The 17,926-nt window shown below is 51.3% G+C and overlaps 2 pseudogenes; one reads left to right on the top strand and one right to left on the bottom strand.

The window, feature by feature from the left end:
- The window catches only part of LOC132334622 (zinc finger protein 850-like), an 860,268-nt pseudogene that overhangs the window by 44,999 nt on the left and 797,343 nt on the right, over window positions 1–17,926 (bottom strand).
- LOC132334744 (zinc finger protein 239-like) lies at window positions 6,476–7,851 on the top strand (annotated as a pseudogene).

The following is a 17,926-nucleotide window of genomic DNA, read 5'->3' as shown; positions in this document are numbered from 1 at the left end:
CTCAGCAGCACCTGGTCACTTTTTAAGGGAAAGGTTGGAAGGTGATGACCCTCCACCTGAGAAAGGTTAAATCCCAGAGAAACTCTGAACAGGTCAGAATGACAGACCATCTCCCCTCACTCTCCACTCACCACTTGGCCTCACAGAACTTGCTCTGTTCTCCCTGAGTGTAGCAGTGTTATAGGTTGACTATATGATGCTTTTATCCCCAGTTGTCTTGTTCTGTTTGTGCTGAATAATAAGTTTTGCACCTTTAAGACTTGTTCCAGAGAGTGAAGGAGAGAGAGAAGCAGCAGCAGTTTGTTTTCAGACACAACTCACTCCTCCACATTCCTGCTCCTGGACTGTGTTGTCGGCAGACAGACAGCGGGACAGAGCTCTCCTTTGCTTTTAGTTAGTTTAGCTAGGTGAGGCAAAGAAGTTCTCTAGACTGTGGTTTTTCCCTTTTCTTTGGCCCTGTTCACACCTGCTCTGGACTGAACACCAGCAGAGCACCGGCAGCTCCACCTGTGGCCACCGGGCCGGGCCTGGGCCGCGGCATTTCCAGCACCGGAGGGGCTGAGCAGAGACTGAGTGAGCTGAACTGCAACCCAGGGGGGACTTGGTGAGTTTGTCATCTCTTTTGGAGCAGCAAAGAGTTTCATTGTTTAATATTGTTTAAGTTTTATTGTTTAATGAACAGGTTTTTCCACTTTTCTCCAAGGAGGTATTTTCTCCCGGACCGGTTGGGGGAGGGGCGACTGAATCTGCTTTCCTAGAGGAGCCCTTTGGGGGGTTCTCTCCCAAACTTGCCCTGAACCAGGACAGTGACAGTCTCCAGAATTTTGGGGGTTTTATTGGGGTATTTGGGGAATTTTATTGGATTTTTGGGAGCATTATTAGGATTCTTTGCAGGTCCAGGAATTTTGAGGAATTTTTTTTTTTGTTCTTTGGTGGGATTTGCGGGGGGTTTGTGGGGTTTTTTTGGATGCTGCCAAGATTTCTTTGGGTCTTGGGGGCATTTTGTAGGACTTTTTGTTGTTTTGGGCATATTTTTGGGAGGATTGGTGGGGTTTAATGGGGATTTTTGGGGGGGTTGTTGGGATTTCAATAGATTTTGTGGGCTTCGATTGGGATTCTAGGGTGTTCTAATGTGATTCTGTGAGATTTAATTGGGATTTTGTGGGTTTTTTTGGGATTTTCTGGGCTTTGAAGGAGATTATAGTGCCTCTCAGCCCTTCCCCACAACTGGGGACAACCCCAAAGCCCCCTCAGACCACCCAAGGTCCCCCAAAATCCCCCCCAAAATTACAATAAGATCTTCCAAAACCCCAGAGAATCCCACAAAATACCAGTGAAACCCACTCAAATTAAAAAATACTCCCAAAAACTTCAATAAATGCCCTAAAACAACCAACCCCCCACAAAAACCCCCAAATCCACACCACCCCCAAAACTCAGTAATTGTCTCCAAAATAAAATCCCCCAAATTCCAAAACCCCCCAAATCCACACCACCCCCAAAACTCAGTAATTGTCTCCAAAAACCCCAATAATTCCCGCTAAACTCCCTATAAAATTCCCCAAAGCCCAAAAAAGCCACCCCCTAATCCCCAAAACCCTCCCAAAAAAGCCCCCCAAAATCCCCCCAGACTCACTGGGGCCGTCCTGGATCAGGGGGCACCGGCCGGTGGAACAGGAGCCACTTCAGGGGGCCCTCGGAGCTTTTTGGGGAGGGGGCACCATGGGAGACCCCCCCCCCCCCCCCCCCCCCCCCCCCCCAAACCGGTAAGGAGGGGACACCCTGCTGTGCCCCCTCCCCCTGAAACCCCCCGACCCCGGTTCAGGGTGGGCCTGGGACCCCCTGGGACCCCCAAATCTCCCCCAGGACCCCTCCAGGAACCCCAAACCCCCCAGAGCCCCCCAGGGTTGGCCCAGGACCCCCTGAGAGCCCCCAGACCCCAATCGGGCCCAGCCCAGGATGTCCCCTGAGACCCCCCCAGACCCTTCCCAAGACCCCACCCAGGACCCTGCCAGGACCCTCCAGACCCCTCCCCAAACCCAACTCAGGCTCCCCCAGCCCTTCCCCAGACCCCCGCAGGACCTCTCCCCAAACCCTTCCAGACCCCCCAAAGCCCCTCCCCAAAACCTCCAAAACCCTCCCAGGACACCCTCAGGACCCCCCCAGAGCCCTCCCCAAACTCCCCCAGGACCATCCCAACACCCCCAGACCCTCCCAAGACCTTCCTACGACCCCTCCCCAAAACCCCCCCAGACCCGCCCATGTCCCCCCTCGAGACCCCTCTTAGGACCCATCCGCACCCCCAGGTCCCCCCACAATGCCCCAGGACCCTCCCCAGACCCACCCAAAGCCCCGGACCCCTCCCCAAAGCCCCCCCAGACCCCCCAGGACCCTCCCGCACCTGTCCCCAGCCCGGCGGGTCCCGGTGGCGGCGGGGAACGGGGCGCCGCTCAGGGCTCGCCTCTGATTGGCCGGAGCCGCGCAGGGAAGGCGGGCGTTACTGAGAGGAACCACGCCGTGATTGGTTTTTTGGGGACATGCAGCGTGGTCATTGGTTGAATCGGGTTGAGGTGCGTCGCTATTGGCTGGGAGCCTGCCCACGCGGCGGAGGCGGGTGATTGTGAGGCGAAAGCGGCAGAGGAGAAGCTGAGGAGGGGCCGGGGGGGGGGAAACTGGGGGGGGTTTGGGGCGGGTCTGAGGGGAAAGGGGGGATTTTTGGGGGCATTGACTGGAAATAGGGGGGTGTGCGGTGGGTTTGGGGGGAACGAAGGCGTGTGAGGGGGCTTTAGGGAGCTTTGGGGGAAGCTTGAGAGGGTCTGGAGCTTTCTCAGGTGGGTTTAGGGAGATCTGAGGGGAATTAGGAGGGTCTGAGGGGATTTTGAGAGGAACTGGGGTGTTGTGAGGGGATCTGGGAGGTTCTGAGGTGGGTCTGGGGGAATTTGGGGGAGTCTGGGGAGATTAAGGGGTCTGAGGGGGATTTGGGGCAGTCTGATGGATTTGGGGGGGGTCTCAGGTGGGTCTGGGGTGAATTTTGGGGAAAACTGGGGGGAGTCTGAGGGTCCTGGGGAGGTTTTGGGGGTCTTGAAGAGTGGTTTTGGGTCTGGAGTGGTCCTGGGCCAACCTTGGGGGACTGTGGGGGACCTGGAGGAGATTTGGGGTCCCGGGGGGTCCCAGGCCCACCCTGAACCGGGGTCTGGGGGTTTCAGGGAGGGGGCACAGCAGGGGTTCCCCCTTCAGGTTTTTGGGGGGGTCTCCCATGGTGCCCCCTCCCCAAAAAGCTCCGAGGGCCCCCTGAAGTGGCTCCTGTTCCACCGGCCGGTGCCCCCTGATCCAGGACGGCCCCAGTGAGTCTGGGGGGATTTTGGGGGCTTTTTTAGGGGATTTTGGGAGGGTTTTGGGGATTTGGTGGAGGTTTTTGGGGAGAATTATTAGGTTTTGGGGGGATGTTACATGATTTGGGGGGGTTTTATGGATTTGTGGGATTTTGGATTTTGGGGGATTTTATTGGAGTTGTGGAGGGTTTCTTGGGGGGGATTTATTGAAATTTTCGAGAGTGTTTTTAAATTTCGGTGGGTTCCGCTGGTATTTTGTGGGATTTGCGGGTGTTCAGAGGTTTTTTTGGGGATTTTTGGGGGATTTTGGAGGTTTTTAGTGGAATTTTGGGGGGGCTTTGCAGTTATCCCCAGCTGTGGGGAAGGGCTGAGAGGCACCAAAATCTCCTTAAAATCCCCAAAAGTCCCTATAAAACCCACGACATCCCAATTAACTCTCACAAAGTTCTGTTAGAACACCCTAGAATCCTGATAAACACCCACAAAATCCATTGAAATCCAAAATCCTCATTAAACCCCACAAATCCCTGCAAAAATGTCTGCAAAACCATAAAAAAGTCCCACAAAATCCACCCCGAGACCCAAAGAAATCTTGGCAACACCCAAAAAACCCCACAAAAACCTCCCCAAATCCGAACAAAAAACTCCACAAAATTCCTTAAAAAACCTGAATCTCCAAAGGATCCCACTAAATGCCTCCACAATTCCAATAAACCCCCCCCAAATCCCCCAATAATCCAAATAAACCCCCTCAAAATTCCAGAGAATCTCACAAAACCCTCACAAAATCCTAGTAAAAGCCCCAAAAGTACAAAAAACCTTAGAAGATTTCAATAAATCTCGAAACACCCCCCTCCCACAAGGCCAATAGAATCCCCCAAAGTCCAAACCCACCAAAATCCACAAACCTCCCAAAATCCCCAACACCCCCCAAACTCAGTGATTCTCTCCAAAAACCCAATAATTGCCCTAAACTCCCAACAAACTCCCCCAGCCCACTGGTATGAACCAGCTGTGCTCCACATGGTTCCAGCTGCTCTCTTTCACCCTCACTTTTGTTCCAGTCACTCCCAGTATCTCCCAGTGTTCCCCAGTTCCCTCGTTCCCTCCAGCATGTTCCCAGTCACTCCCAGTATGATCCCATTTGCTCCCAAGCACTCCCAGTCACCCTCAGTTTAGTGGCACTCACTGCCAGTGTGATCCCAGTCACCTCCAGCATGATCCCTGTTCATCCCAGGATAAGCCCAGCAGTTTCCAAATGTCCACAGCATGCAGCCAGTCACTCCCAGTCATTCCCAGTTGCTCCTAGCATGATCCCAGTTCCTCACAGCTGCTCCCAGTCACCCTCAGCACCATCCCAGTTATTCCCAGTACATCCCATTTGCCCCAACATGGTCTCATTTGCTCCCCACAGGCTCCTGCTCACTCCCAGTGTGATCTAGTCTCCATCAGTGTGATCACAGTCTGCCCTGGCAGTACGATCCCAGTATTATATCAGTACAAACCCAGCACAGTCCCAGTCACTCCCAGTATGATCCCAGTATAATGTCAGCACAAACCCAGTACAGCCCCAGTCACTCCCAGCATGATCCCAGCATAATGTCAGCACAAACCCAGTACAGTCTCAGTATGATCCTACTATGATCCCAGTATGATGTCAGTACAAACCCAGTACAGCCCCAGTCACTCCCAGTACAATCCCAGTATGATGTCCATACAAACCCAGTACAGCCCCAGTCACTCCCAGTATGATTCCAGTATGATGTCCATACAAACCCAGTACAGCCCCAGTCACTCCCAGTACCATCCCAGTCCAGCCCAGTCCCTGGCAGCGCTGCCACTGCTGGGATCCCCCAGCCCTGTGTGCGTTCCCCCCTCCCGGAGGTGCCGAGAGGAGCCCCAAGGGCTGGCAGTGCCCTGGCAGGGTCCCCAGCAAGGCCCAGTTTGGATGTGCAGCCCCCAGTTTTCCCAGTTTGCCTCTCCTTTGGCCCGGGCCGGGTTCCCCCCGCCCGCAGCGGCTGGGAGCAGCCGAGAGCCCCGCGCTGCCCATCCCGACCTGTCCCGGCTCCATCCCCGCTCCTGCTGCGGGAACGGGGCACCGAGGGTGTCGCTGTTGCTGGGGGAGGAGGAGGAGGGAGGGAAGGGGAGGGATGAAGGGGGAGAAGGAGGTGGGGTTAGGGAGGGGGAGGAGGTGGGGGAGATGGAAAAGGAGGGATGAAGGCAGAGAGAGAGCAGTGAACGAAGGAGGGAAAGGAGGTGGGGTTAGGGAGGGCGAGGAGTAGGGATGGAAGGGGAGGGATGGAAGAGGAGAAGGAGGTGGAGATAAGACTGCGGAGGAGGACAAGGAGCGGGGATGGAAGGGGAGAAGCGGCAGGAAAAGGAGGGGCAAAGGCGGATCAAGGCTGGGCAGACGGAACCATGTGCTCGAGCCCTGCCTGGATTTGCAGCCCCCACCTGTGGGATCATCAACCGCCCCCCCATCGCGCAGGTGAGCGGGGAGGGGGAGCTCGGTCCAGATATCCCGGGGGGATCCCTGGGTTGGGTTTTTTGGGGAGATGTTTGGAGAATGAAGAAGTCCAAGGCTTAGTAGAAAAGGCCCCTTGGGGGGACATCGGGGGGTGCCGTTGGTGGCTGCCGGCAGAGGCAGCCTGGAGGAGCAGAGCCCTGTGTCCCCCAGGAGCCCAAAGTGGGGAGCCCAGAGAGGGGGGAGCGCCGCCATTGGCGGGACCCTCAAGAGCTGGAGAGGGGCAGGGGGGACTCCTTGGAGCCCCTGCAGCCCAGAGCAGAGAGTGAGGGGAGAAAGGACCCGGGAGCCCAAACAGCCCCGGCATCCCAAAATAGTGAGAGCGAAGAGGGGGGAGCTTTTGGGATTGCTGGAACTGCCAGCAGCCTGGGGAGGGCAGGCACCGAGGAGAAGGGGGACCCCCAATCCAAGTGTGACCCCCAGCAGCTGGGACAGGGGGGAACCCCGAACACCAGAGGGACCAGGGACAGGGAACTCTTTGGAGACTTTTTCAGGGCTGAATTTTGGTGTTTGGGAGGTTTTTCTGGAGCCCAGGTGGCCTGTGACTTGTAGAGATGGACTTGGGCAAAGGGACCTTCAAAATCCACGTGGTCATCCATTGTTTTACCCAAACCAGGATTTCCCATTGCAGCCCCTGGGAGGCAGTGAGGAAGAGGAAGGTGCCCCAGGACACTGAGGCAGGTGAGGAGGAAGTCAGTGCCCCTTTCCCCCTCTCTCCTGCTCCATTTCCCAGCCCAGCGCGGCCCCCGGCTGCAGGACAGCCCTGGGGGGATCTCCTTCCCCCTGCCTGTGGCACGGAGGCAAATCCCATCCTGTTTTTGTCCCTCCTCCTCCAGAGCAGGAGCTGAGCATGGAGAGCAGGGAGGACAAATCCCCGGGGCAGAACCTGGTGGAAGAGGCCGTTTTGAGCAGCTCCACAGCACAGGAATCCAACGGGGAGGAAAAGCCCCGGAGATCCTGCACGAGGAGGGGCTGCAAACGCAGATGGCGGGGATCTGAGGGGGAAAGAGCCAGCCTGGGCCGGGAAGGCGGCCGGAGATGGAGCCAGAGCTCAGAGCTGGTGCTCCATGAGCAGCTCCATGATGGGGAGAAGCCCCACACGTGTGAGGAGTGTGGGAAGATCTTCAGGTCGAACTCTGAGCTGATCAGGCACCAGAGGACCCACACTGGGGAACGGCCCTACGAGTGTGATCAGTGCAGGAAGAGGTTTCAGACCAGCTCCAATCTCCTCAAGCACCAGCGCACTCACACAGAAGAGAGGCCCTTCCGCTGCCCCGACTGCGGGCAGGGCTTCAGGCAGAATGCCCATCTTGTCAGGCACCGACGCATCCACACTGGGGAGAGGCCCCACAAGTGTGAGGAATGTGGGAAGAGCTTCAGGCACAGCTCCAACCTGATCAGTCACCAGAGAACCCACACTGGGGAGAGGCCCTACGAGTGTCGGGAGTGTGGGAAGAGCTTCAGCCAGCATTCCAACCTGATCCTCCACCAAAAGATCCACACTGGGGAGAGGCCCTACGAGTGTTCTAAGTGTGGGAAGAGATTTCAGAGCAACTCCCTTCTTCTCCAGCACTATCAGATTCACAGAGAGGAGAGGCCCTTCCAGTGCCCTTACTGTGGGAAAGGATTCAAGCACAACTCCACCCTCATTACCCACCGGTGCATCCACACCCGGGAGAGGCCCTACGAGTGTCCCCAGTGTGGGAAGAGCTTCAGCTGGAGCTCTAACTTGACCCAACACCAACAGAGGCACCGGTAAGGGAAGCCCTGCGAGTGCCCCGAGTGCGGGAAGAGCTTCGTGTGCTGCTCCAGCTCCATCCCCCACTGGAGGAGCCCCTTTGGGCATAGCCCTGGTCACCCACATTCCCTGTGATCCATGTTGGGAACACACCTGGCTGCTTCTCCTGTTTCTTTGGCCTTAATTTTCTTCTGATTCATCTTCATCCCTTAAAACCACCATAAACATGGTTAAATAAATGAAATTGATCAAAGATATCTAAAGTCCCACCATTTCTCAGGTGTTTGAGGAGGAATTTAGGATTTGGGGACACATTCTGTGTGGAGTGTCCCTGTTGCTAAAAGGCAGGAATTTGATCTCATCCTTCTTGTGTTGCTAACAACTCCTCCCCTGGCCCAAACCCAAACTCCACCCCTGGCGTACCCTATAAAAACCCCATGGCCCTGCCTTTGCCCTGTTTTTTGGGGTCAGAAATGAATTCTGGAGCTCTCTGAAACCAGGACCCGTCTCGTTTGTTCCCGGCACCGGCAGCTGCAGCCGCCCTGGACACCATGAACTCTGGAGAATGGGGGCAGCCAGTGAGGACATGTCCTGGATTGCAAGATAAGTGTGTGTTGTGTTTGCCATCTGTCAGAGGTGGGGCAGTTATCTTCTGTGCATTGGGCAATTTAGCTCTTCCACAAGCAATCCTCCCTCCAGGAGAGATCTGCTGTTAATGGGCCATTAATTTACAGGAGAGTGAACGTGTTTTTCACAGGCAGCTTCACAGAAACTGGAAAACGTGGGGGTTCCCAGGAGGGGGCACCGCTGATCCAGGGCATCGAGGCGCTGCCTGCAATTGTCCATAACCACCCCTAAGGAGCCTCCAGGGCTTCACCCTCCATGAGCTGCAGCAGACGTGTCAGGAAAGGTGACAAGAGCCCGTGGAATGGTCCTTGTTGCAGGCAGATTAGCCACTTGTAGCTCTTCAAAACTCCCTCCTTTAAAAAAATGAAAAAACTGAAACCATTCCTAAATGTGAAAACCATGTTCACTCTCCTGTGAAAATGTAAAAAGTTTAATAAAGGACAGTGGGAGACCAGGACCATGGAGCAAAGGTTATTATGGCTGGGTGCATCTTGGCACTCAGCCAGGAGCACCCTGTTCCCTTCGGGGATCCCCCTGAAATGCCTTTTCCCTTACACCAGCCTGTTGCATATTCATAGACCCTCATGCATATCCATAAACTACTTCACATATTCCAGGAACTCTTCTACCTGGCCCCTCCTTGGGTCTGCCTTTTCAGAGCATGTGTGTTTCTTGGCTGTGGTTTTGGCTCCTTCTCTTTATCACCTCCAGTTTTTGGGCCTTGGTCACTCTGCCTTCAGACAGGGAGTGCTGATAGTTGGCAGATCTGTGCAGGTGTCCTCATCCTGTGTGCATTGGATGTTATCCCATCCCAGCAGGAATTTTAACACAAGCAGCTATTTCATGAAGCTTAATTAACAACAGAAATAAAAGCTGTATCTTTACAACAAAGTTGCTTTAACATTACAGATATAAAATCCATTTTAATATTTGCTAAAAGCCACTATTAGAAGATGTATCCATAACATTGCCCATATCTTTCCTTACCCTTTTGTTCCCAAGTGTGCAGCAAGGAGTGAAAACTGCCAGCATGGCACGGGATTGCTGCCATCTCTCCATCACCCCATGTCCCTTTCCTGTAAGAGCCTGAATGAGAGATGAGGGGCTCCAGGCAGCTCTCCAAAATGCAGTTTATTGTATCCAAGATGTTACAGCAGTCCAGGGTCTGGTGACAGAGCCTCTGCCTCCAGCTGTCAGCTCCAGCTGCAGACAAGCCTGGGGACCCTTTAGCTTTGGTTATAGTGCATTATATACTCTGCTTTGCTGAGCATCTTAATACAGTAGAACCAATCATTACCTTTACTTTTATCTATAGCCTATCATAACTCCTGTAATTACCATATTCATGTCACTATTCTCCAGTCACTAAAAGTTAGTACCTTACAGTTTAAGCTAGAAGTTGTTTTTCAGTTTTCTTGCAATGGAAAATTCTGAGACCTTTTTTCTATTTGCAATATTGACAGTCTTGTTTGCCTATGGAATCTTTTTGCTTGGTAAAAACATCTTCTTGTTTGAGGTGGGTTTATCCTTTGCTCTAAGCCATAAAAACCCCTTGTAAGTAGCACACCCTTTGCCTTAGTGACCCAGTAAGACTGGCCCAGCACTTCTTTTCTTCTATATCAAAACTTGCTTTCATTTCTATTCCTTCTTCAGATTCTGCATTCAAAAATCTTTCTGTCATGCACACATATCTGTTAAAGTTTCTTGTCGAACTTTCATCCTTCCCAACACTCTGTGCCACCCTGTCTCTCTTTTCCTGAGGGCAGAACAAGGGACAGAATCCATCCAGAGGTGACACAGGAGCGCTGCTGTCCTCTCTCCATTCTGTGTCCTCCTCCCCCCCATCTTTCCATGTTCCCCTTTCCTGCCTGTCACTGCTGAGTCAGAAATGACACGGATAAATGAGTGACACACTCCATGCATCTTCAGAAAGCCAAAAATCATCTTTATTAGGAGACGCATTTTTTTATACTCAGTCCTGATTTCGGTGGACCTGATTGGTTATTTTACATTTCACATGATTGGCTAATTAAGAAAACCCCTTGGGGTAAACAATCCATGAGGAAAACAATTGTCACAAACACCACCTGCGAGGTTGTTCAGGATTGTTCATCTCCAGCTCCCTAATGTTTCCCAGACGGATCCATGGGAAATCTTACCTGGATTGTGTATCCACACCTACCCGGGAAGGTGACGGCCGCGCCGTCCCGGGCCCTCCCTCTAGAAATGGCGCTTACCACGCTGTTTAAGGTTCCCCTTTTTTCTTGCCCAAGTCCTTCTTTTCCTGTCCCCAACCTCCCCTTCCCCCCTGCTGTTGGAACCCAGGGCACAGGGAATGTCTCCCTGCCTGTCCTGAGAAGTCCTGATCCCCAAGAGATCACTGCTTTTAACTTTTGTCCATGGAGAAAGCTTCCAAGACTTTGGGATGAATTGGAATCTACGAGTGTGTGAAATAGAGATTAGTGTAGTTTATCACAGGGTGAAAAACTGAGAGCTTTGGGTGTTTAGTATGAGGGTGGATAGAAGACAAGACAGAGGATTTTGGGCGTTGCCTGATCTCCTTCTCGTTCTTCATCTCCTCCATTTTCTGTTGTGTTGGGAGCACAGGGTGATTGGTTGGAAAAAGCTGCAATGCAGATGCTGAGTGGCAGACAAAGAATTAGTTACTGGTAGAAAGGTAGAAATAAAATGCGTTCTAAGAGTTAATTAGGCAAAATGATTTTAAAAGACCTTGAACCTGTGGGTCCTATGACTTTTGGTGCCTTCTCTTTGTATGCTAAGTCTGGTGTGCAGACGGCATGCTGAACTTTTGCTAAGAGAAAAATGAACAACAGCCTGAAGACTGAAAAAACCAAAGGTCCCGTTTGTTTCTCAATCCTGGCACAGAACTTTTTAGGGGTGTCCCCATCAGGGGATCCTCAGGGGGGGTTCACACCTCCCTCCTTCCCCCCCTTCCTGCCCCGCTGCTCAGCCCCGCTCCAAGCCCTGCACCCGGGGCCCTCGCCACTTCACAAAAGGAACCAAAATTACCCCAAATCCACCCAAAATTACCTCAGAACCCATCCTGAGGGGCTCTGGGGGAAATTTGAGGGGAGTTTTGAGGGGATTTGGGAAGATTTTGGCTGGGTTTGAATCCTTCACCTGCTTGGGCATCCACAAGGCACTAAAACCACCCAAAATTTCCTCCAAATTAACCCAAAATCCACAAAAAGTCGACCCAACAACCAGGCGGTTGGGGGGAAAATTTGTGGGGTTTTGAGATTTAGGGGGATTTTGTCTGGGTTTGAATCCTACACCAAATTTTGTGTCCAGGAGGTACCAAAACCACCCCAAATCCACCCAGAATTGACCCAAAATTACCTGAAATTCACCCAAAATTACCTCCAAATCCATCCTGAGGGGGTTTGGGGTAGATTTGGAGGGATTTTAGGGGGGCATTTAGAGTGGATTTGAATCCTATGCCCACTTCAGCATCCACAAAGTACCAAAATTCCCCAAATCCATCCAAAATTACCTGAAATGAATGAAAAATTCATCCTGAGGGGGTTGGGGGGAGATTTGGTGGGGGGGGTTTAGAGGTTTTGGGGGGGATTTAAGGGGGCTTTTTGGCAGTCATCATCAGCTGAGACCAAACCCTAAAGACTGTGCCCCTCGTGAAGAGGAGATCAAAGAACTGCTCCCCTTCTGAGGAGGAGATCAAAAGCCAGAGGAGACTGAGCTATTAACTCATTAGGTTAAAACGTATTCATTTAATCAAGTATCATCATTTCTGTTAGTTTATCCTTTGTGATTAAGTCTCAAATGCTTTCCTATTCCTTGTTAATTTAGCTGAATGATATTCATTTTGGTTTTGTAAACTATTAAGTCATATTCTTCATGTTATATATGGGGTCCCATATGTCTAATTCAATAAACCACAAACTTAAAATTTAGCAGCAGTTTTAACTGAGATAAAACAATACAATCAAATAGAATCCAGTAGTTACAAAAAGAAATTTGGCAGTGGTTTTGATAAAGCATAACCAAAACTGCTCAGGGTACAGGGAGGGCTTCCCACCCTGCCTCACGTGCAAAAGGCAAAAGGATCCAAACACAACTTATGTACTGTGGGCTAATACATATTCATCAATATTTTCCTGTAAATCTCCTTCTGTTTCTGATTCTTGAAATCAACATCACCACACTCACAGCGCATGGTCCTGCTGTGGCTAAGGGGGCTTCTGGCTCTCTGGGGCTCTCCTCTGAGGAAGGCCAACAGTCTTCCTCACCGTCCTCTGAATAACCTGGCAGGCTGTGCATGTGCCCCAAGTCCTGTGTTATGTAAGTAAGCACTATGCTCCAATTAAGCCTTTTTATTTTATAGAAAAGAACACTCTTTTATGCTCCCTGTCTGGAATTATCCCAATGTTATTTATGTCATGGCCGATCCTGTCCTGGGAGTTGTCTTAACTTCGTCTTGATGCCAATTCTGACTTGGGAGTCTTCCTAACTTTTGTTCATCAAGGCCAATTCCAATCTCCTGTATCCTGTTTCCCACATGTATCATCTACAAAGAAACCCATCTGCTTCATACTATGAATCACATATACCTTTCCAATTTTCTTCCCAAAATATTGATATAATTACAATTTTGTTAGCACAAACCACATCCATTTATCACATTTTCCCCCATCTTCTCTTTGGATAATATTAATTCATGCTTTTTATTAAAGACTGAATTTTGGTATCTTCTACATCCCACAAATCCATGTTTTCACACTCCCTCATTTCTCTTTTTGATCAAATTTGATACATGGTATTTTACCTATGCAGGAAATAAAACATGGTATAGACCACAATAGAGTCCAGCTGGTATAAACCACCAGATTTTGTTAGCACAAATCATATCCATTTATGACAACAGGCCAAAAGCTTGGAAAAGGATGAAAGAAATGCTCCGATGACGATGGTAACAAAAAAAAAAACCAAAATAATTTATTTTTGACAGCAAATGAACATGGGCTGCCCTCCAGCCCCCCGAGCCTGGCAGGCTGAGCGGTGCCGTTCCCATGGCATGAGGTGCTGGCAGCCTGCGGAGAGAAACCAGAGAGCCACGGTCAGTCGCAGCAGGCTCCTGTCCCCCTGTCCTGCCATGGCCTGTGCCCGGGCCAGGCTGCTGGCTGTGCTCAGAGCCCAAACCTCCAGTCCTAGTCTCTGTTTTTAGAGAAGGGCAGCATGGCAGGCCATGTTCCACCTCCTCCGCCTAATCACGGCACAGCAACTCCTCAGCAGCTGCAAGAGCGGGATGCCCGTGTGCCCGCTGCCGCCTGCCCAGAGCCCTTCTGCCAGCTGAGCTATGGAGCTGGGTGCCCACCTCTGGAGAGCTGCTGCCAGGAGAGGAGCCGATCCTGCACCAGGTCCTCGTCCTTCTGGAAGGGGCTGTCCCTGCAGACCGTGACCCCTGGGGTAGTGCTGGCACTGGACGTGCTCCACAGACGCTGCAGGCGCTTCCCCATCCGGTCTGGGCACCAGGTGTAATCCTCCTGGGAAAAAGAGAGAACAATTGCATGGAAGTCAATTCAAAACAAGACCTGGAAACAAGAAAAAGCACAAAGCCTGTCACCATTCCACAGGCCTGAGGAGGGTCTGACCACTCAATGAAAGAATTAAACCTGCCCACTGGTGGGGAAAATCCCCACCTTTCCTCCCGTAAACGCACCCCCCATCCACACGGATGGATGCTTTTGTCAGGCTGGCTGCCCCTGCCTCAGCCCGTGCCAGTCTGGCTGGCAGAAGCTGTCAGCAAGGCCAGCAGCCGGCTCCCCTTCCACAACTGCAAGCAAGGGATGTTGTTTCATATATAAATTTGTGTATGATTTTAACCTAATCACTGTAGTGCACATTACTAGTCTCCCTAAAATAGTATATAAGTGCTTTTATCCCACAATAAAATCAGATTCTGATCCCTGAGTCAGTCTCCCCGTCTCTCTCCATCGCCGACACTTCCCTGATAAAGAACTGTTATTCCTGCCCCCATGTTGTTACCTGAGAGCCCCCTTTAATTTCAAATTTTTAGCAATTGAGAAGGAAGGGGTTTGCATTTTTCCATTTCAAGAAAGGCTCCTGCCTTCCTTAGCAAACACCTGTCTTTCCAAACCAAGACACAGGAGCCACCTGTATTATACATGGAAATACTTCACACGAAAAACCAAGAGCCTCAAAAAGGCAAAACAGCTTGGTAATTTGTAGAAAGTAACTCTGATCAAAAATAAAATGTGTGAATAGATTGGTCTAAAGATGACATTCACAATTTTCCTGGTGACATTGTGCACTGTACTGTAGCAGGGGACAGCCACTGGACATAGCCAGCAGGATAACTGGATATGCTTTTCAAACTTATTCTTAGTATTCATTGAATTATTCATTGAATTCTCATCCTTCTGTACACTTCAGCTCTGTTGTAAACTTCAGAGACATTTTTTCACAAGCTTCTAACAAGTTACTCTGGATCCATAATTCCTGAGACCAAATGGAGTCCAAAGGCCAAGTGGGATTACTCTTTTCAAAGCCTGCAGTCACACAGAATGGAGCAGCACTTAAATCATCCTGTGCATCCCATACACATAACAGTCCAGTCACTGACCATCTGCAATAATTTTTTTTACTTTTGCTACAAATTACCTTCAAGAATAAGCTACAAATAATATCTTGATCTGGTTTAAATTCAGGGATTGCACTGCAATTGCCCCAAAAAATTCTAAGGGAACCTAGTGCTGTTGCAGTAATACAAGAGAACTGTAAGTGTGTATTACTAGTTGTTATTCATAATAGGCAAAAATGGCTCAGATCAGATTTGCAAAGTAAGAAACAAATCATGGAGAGTTGAAATGATGGAGTTGGGACAGTGTAGCCAGTCTGCTTTTTGTGAGAGATGCTCTTAAGCAGTGGCAGTAGTAATGTACTCATCTCCTGTAACTTTGCTCCGTGTGATCTACTTTCCCCCTCTGCAATTTTTTCTGCTCTTTTTTTTTCTTTATTTTTTTCAGCTGAGTACCAAAAGGAAACACAGAACTGCAATGTTGCTACCAAAATAATAGATTTTTTTTTTCAAAATAAAAAATACTAACAGCTTTTAGAAAACACATCAGAAGTGTTGGAAAGTATAAACAATACAAGATATTGAACAGGATTTTTACATAATACTACATCAGCCAAACAAATGGATAGTAAGGCTTGAGGAACAAGGATGTAATTAAAGTTTTATTAAAAGCGCTTCTTTTGTTCTGTGTGTGGTAACTGTCATCACTCTGATGTAAATACTTCACCATCTATTAAAATTTTCCTAGGCTGTATTATTTTGCAATCAGCTATGATTTTTTAAATTTCTCTTGTACCCATCACTGAATTATCTGAGCACAATCTCCAAACAAGACAAATGGTAAAGTAGCAAAGGGCTGCAATAACTGAGCAGCCAACAGGATAAGCCACATTGGCATCTCTTGGCTCTGCCAAATCCTCTGTGAGTGCTTTCGTTTCTTTTCCTCTTTGGTTTAAAATGCCACACATTTTCATTACTTCTCATGACTCGCCTCTGAAAGAAAAAGGCAGTAGCTGTTTTTGGCAGGGTAAGTTACATTTGCAAATTGGCTCACCTCCTTGGCAGCAGAACTGCATTTTTTCTTATCAAAGCTGCTCCTCAGCTTGAGTGGGGAGAAGGTGCAAAAGGATGAGAGAGGCTGGTGGAGCTCTGATGGTCTGAGGATGCAATGGTGCAAAGAGCTGGAAGGTGAAATACCTTTTCTTGAGTTCAGGGTCATTAGGGAAAGGGAGTGTGTGCCCGAAAGCTCAGTCCTGTCAGCCATATTCACCGAGTAAAAGGCTTTTTTCCTGCACCTGTGTGTGTGGCCAATGCCAAGGGATGGCAGCTCTTTCTGTTGTGGGGGCATTGCAGCCTCCAACTGCAGAGTATGCAAACTGAGCTGCATTGAAATGTGTTCTCCAGGGCTCAGTTTTGGGGCTGGTCCTGGTTAACTTCTTTATTGCCTGGTTAACTTTTTTATTGATGATCTGGAGATGGAGATTGAGAGCACCCTCAGTAAATTTGCAGATGCCCAGTTGGGTGGGAGTGTGGATCTGCTGGAGGACGGGAAGGCTCTGCAGTGAGACTTGGACAGACTGGATCAATGGGCCAAGGACAAGGCCATTGAGGTTCCACAAGGCCAAGTGCCACATCCTGCAGGTCACCAGCCGCCTCAGTGTGAGCCAGAGTGTGCCCAAGGGGGCAAGAGGCCAATGGCACCTGGCCTGGATCAGCAGCAGTGTGGGCAGCGGGACCAGGGCAGTGCCTGCCCCTCTGTGCTGGGCACTGCTGAGGCCACAGCTCGAGGGCTGTGTCAGCTCTGGGCCCCTCGGGAAAAAGGACATTGAGGGGCTGAGTGTGTCCAGAGAAGGGCAGCAAGGCTCACAAAGGCTCTAGAAAACATGTCCCATGAGGAGTAGCTGAGGGAGCTGGGTTTGTTCAGTCTGGAGAAGAGGCTCAGGAGGGACCTCACCGCTCTCTCCAACTCCCTGACAGGAGCGTGCACTGAGGGGGGGCTGCTCTCTTCTGCTGGGCCTGCACTGAGAGCCAGAGGAAGTGGCCTCACGTTGGGAGGAAATTCAGGTTAGACTTTAGAAAAAAAATTCCACTGCTCAGGTGTTCAGTCCTGGGAATAGGTTGGCCAGAGAGGTGGTGCACTTGCCATCCCTGGAGGTGTTAAAGAGGCCTCTGGATCTGACACTGGCAAATGGTTCAGTGGTTTAGGGTTTGAAGTGTCAGAGCTGGGCTGACGTTGAACTGATGCTCTTCAAGATCTCTTTCACCTCTGACGGTTCTACAATTCCAAGCGCTTCCCGCCTGGCTGAGGGGAAGGCTCAGGGCTGTCCCGAGTCCGAGGGCGGCCGTGCCCTGACGCGCTGGGGCGGCGTCTCCTGAGGGGCCGGGCCGGGCTCTGCCCTCAGCTCCGCGAGATCCCAGATCAGCCCGGCGGGGCCTCCGCTGTCCTTCAGCCCGCAGATCCCACCCCTCAGCCCGCAGATCCCACCCCTCAGGCCGCAGATCCCACCCCTCAGGCCGCAGATCCCACCCCTCAGCCCGGCGATCCCACCCCTCAGCCCGGGGATCCCACCCCTCAGCCCGCAGATCCCACCCCTCAGCCCGCAGATCCCACCCCTCAGCCCGCAGTTCCCACCCCTCAGCCCGCAGTTCCCACCCCTCAGCCGGACAGCGCTCGGCAGCGGGCACCCGCCTCGCCTCGGGGTCTGCCCGGAGCCACCCGCGCCACTGGATCACAGGTACCCGAGCCGTGCCCCATTTCCCCCCTCGGCACTCCCCAGCCTTCCCACAGAAGGCTGCTGTTTCATCTTTAGACTGTTGCCTTCCAACCCCCACCCCCCCACCCCGCTCTTATTTTAAATATGTATATGTTCTTTCCCTTTTATCTTTGGGCTGATCTGGAGTGCTTGCTAAGGCTTCAGAGTGGAGCTCTGATAACGAGCTGTAAATCACACACGGCCCATCTGAGGGAGGAGGGTGCGAGGGAGCTGAAATAGGCCAGGACAGCCCCAAGTCCTGTTCCACAGCGCAGCGTCCTCACGGCCTCAGCTGCTGCTGTGGGGTTTGGTTTCCACAGGACGCCAACAACCCGCACTTCTCCCCTCTGGCCTTTGCTCCCTGGGTTTCGAAGG

This window comes from Haemorhous mexicanus, chromosome 16, assembly GCF_027477595.1.
Source record: "Haemorhous mexicanus isolate bHaeMex1 chromosome 16, bHaeMex1.pri, whole genome shotgun sequence".
NCBI classification, from domain to species: Eukaryota; Metazoa; Chordata; class Aves; order Passeriformes; family Fringillidae; genus Haemorhous; species Haemorhous mexicanus.
The sequence above is the reverse complement of the archived record's forward strand: the minus strand, read 5'-3'. Positions and strand labels throughout refer to the sequence as shown.